A 3231-nucleotide genomic window follows, 5' to 3' on the forward strand; every position below is an offset into this window, starting at 1 on the left:
TTTTGAACAGTTTATGAAAACAAACTAGATAAAATATCAGGAAAATTGTATTTAAAAGGGGGTAAAAACCCCAAAATCCACTCTCCCCCAGCAAAACAAATCTCATATACATGTCATATAACATGTACTAAAGAAATCCATGTAAAGAAATCCAGAGGCTTACTCTAGATCTAAATTTAACCTTTCCACCTTCATTAGCAATAATGAAGCAGCTGGATTTCTCAGTGTCATTAATAAGCATGAGCTCAAGTCTCATTTCTAAGCCAGACATATCAGGAGATTACTGCTGGCTGTTTAACAAGCTGTACTTCTTCCATTTACAAATGTTGAAACAAATTGCTTTTAAAAATGCCCTCCATGGAACACAGAAAATAATTTGAAAAAAAGGAAGCCTCAGTCACCCACTACTCCTTTTCCAAAGCACAAAAGTTGTCATAAAAGTCTAATGTTAGCCTGACCTCCTTGTGAGAGCAGCTCACTGTTTTCCCTCTCGGAGTACCAGCCCGCTCCCATTTTGCTGCTGCCAAGTCCTCGGGCTTTACTTTCTTTGTGTATTTGTAAGGAGGTCTCATCTGAGCTGCCCCTGCAGGATCACCTACCTTTAGCCATTCCTGTTTGGGATGTATTCCCAACATTTCACCCTCTGGAATTTACCACCTATAACAGTACTTCAGGCACAGATGATTTGTGTCAGTACTAATTCTGGCCCTGAGACAGCATAGATGTTAAGCCCTGGAAAACTGTGCCTTCCAGAGGGAATATTCCTTCTTCACTCCCACCCCACTCCCTGTGCAGCGCATGATTACTCAGTCTTATTCCATCAGAAAGAAATACCGGCGAACGTCATACATCCTCAGGAAAACCCACACCAAGTGCAATTACACAAAACATTACCTTGTGAAATTTAAAGAAAATATGGCATACTCTCTGACAATTTCTCACATTATAAGTGTTGAGTTCCTAGAAATAAAAAACATGTAAAGAGAAGAACATGAAGTTACTGGTCACAGTTCTGTGAATAGTCCACATTCCCTCACTCTTCTAGAAGCTCTTGAAGTATTAGAAAGACTAGAGAAAATGAACATGAAGATCTTATTCATACAAGTCTTTGTAATGTTGTATTTTTATTTAAAGTACCATTCACAGGCTATTTATCCCCACTGTCCAATCAATAAAGGGGTTACCATGGGTTGCAATATTTTAGTAAATCACTTTTCTTTAGGTTATTTCCTGAAATGGCTCCTAGCTCCCTCCAATGGGCCAAAACACACTCTGAAGGTCTCTTTTTGACTATTTCCTTACTGCTGGAATTACTCATTTCAATGTAACCTCAAATGTATGTGATTGCACTTTATAGCAAGAACACACATCTTACTTTTGTCAGCTCTCAGCCCCCCACGCACAACACCGTGCACACAGCGGGTATCAGAGGTGTGGCAGACTTTTATATTTTCTGTCACAATTGAATCACTCAATATGCACCCAAGGGTCCCACAACCACGGGACACTGAACCGACACGGTATTCCACACGCGAAACAAGGAACTGGGGTCTAATAAATGGAAGGAATGAAACAGGGTGTTGGAGCAGGGTGGGACATGGATTAAAACTGTTAGCAAAACACACTGTAAAAACTTCTGGCAAACACTCAAACAGTAACAGCTGTAAAGGCACCAACACACACAGTGAGAACTTTTGGCAGACACACAGCAGGCAGTAACAGTTGTTAGCACACACACAGAAAAGAAACAACAATTTTTTACAAAGTACACAAAACAACACACATAACAATCAAACTCAAAATTCCAAGACCAAAACCAAGAATAAAAGTCATCAGACTTCTTTTGGGGACTCAAACCCCTTTGTTTCGGGGATTCCAGCCTCTTTTTTGGGGGACTTTAACCCCTCTGTATCTCTTCAGGGGAGTCTATGTCACTGTAACATCATCACATACACACCAGAACTAATTTACATTGTATGATCTCATGGTTATCAGACAGCTCTTTAGCACTGCATTTGCACCTCCACAGCTCAGGGGCTGTTGGGGGCCTTTGATGAAGGCTTCCAGGGTCTTCTTCTCATCTGAATTTTTCAACTTTGTCCTTGGAGCATGTGCAGTTACGGTCTTCTTTGGTCTGTCTGCTCTTAACCAGCCTAAATTCTTTGTTTTGTGGCTAACTGGCTTTGCGCTCATCAATTTTTCATTAGTACCATACTTATCTATCTCTAAAGCTATCAACCTGGCAAAGTTTTTTTCTTTTTTTGTCTATTCAGCATTAAGCGAGTGGTTAACCATATATTAGCCATTGCATTGTATAAAAAGTTATGATTTCAGGCTATATAGGTATAAAGAGCTAACTCAGGTTATATAGGTATCAGGTTATATAGATATATAAAAAGTCATGATTTAGGTTATATTGATATCAGATTATATAGATATATTGGGTTATATTGATATATAAAAAGTCATGATTTAGGTTATATTGGTATCTTATAAACTCAAGCTATATAAGCACCTTGTAACTTTAAGTTATATAGGCATCACTTAATCCCTAAATTTTTGAGGCAAACCAAGATGAAAGCCACTCAGTGAGCCAGGATACTCCCTTGAGAAACACCCAAGGAGCAGTGTTTGGTGCCTCTTTGGGGAGATGGGATAGCTTCAGTAGCTGAGAGGATGACCCAAAATTCAAGAGTAAGAAGAAACAAAAACTAAGGCCACCACACACCTTACTAATGCTGCAGTTTTGGGGTGCTGAGGGCACTGGGGCTGGTTTTCATACCATTTTCCCCACATGTTCTGCACTTGCTGGTTGTCCCCTTCCCAGCCCCGGCGCTGCGGGTGTAACAGAAGGGGTCAGGTTGGAAGGGAGCACAGGGGGCACCAGGCAGGGTCATCCCAGAGCCCAGGGAACGGCGCTGGAATACCACGGACAGAGCCCGCCACGGCCGCACCCCACAAGCGGCGCCGCCGCCGCCTCACGGCGCCCCCGCCCCGCCCGCCCGACATTATGAGGCAGCGCGCGCGTGACGTCAGATGCCGCAGCCAACGGCGGCCTCTGTTTAACTGGGGGCGAGGACGTTCGTTGCATATTCATGAAGCGGGCCCTGTGTCTGCGTGACGTCACGCTGTCGCAGCCAATAGCAGCCTCTGTTTCGGGATCATGCATATTTATGATGCATATTCATAGCCACGCACTTTCTGCGCTGCAGCGGCCGCGGCGAGGGGCGG

General features: G+C 43.1%; 1 long non-coding RNA gene across 1 annotated transcript; it reads right to left on the bottom strand.

The window, feature by feature from the left end:
* Nucleotides 1-894: 894 nt before the first annotated feature.
* LOC137480099 (uncharacterized) lies at nucleotides 895-3125 on the bottom strand. The gene is made up of 2 exons (XR_011002703.1): nucleotides 2729-3125; nucleotides 895-960 (listed from the first exon to the last, which is right to left on the bottom strand). It is a non-coding gene; the product is annotated as an uncharacterized lncRNA (long non-coding RNA).
* Nucleotides 3126-3231: the final 106 nt, after the last annotated feature.

The sequence above is a fragment of the Anomalospiza imberbis genome, chromosome 10, assembly GCF_031753505.1.
Source record: "Anomalospiza imberbis isolate Cuckoo-Finch-1a 21T00152 chromosome 10, ASM3175350v1, whole genome shotgun sequence".
Lineage (NCBI taxonomy): Eukaryota > Metazoa > Chordata > Aves > Passeriformes > Viduidae > Anomalospiza > Anomalospiza imberbis.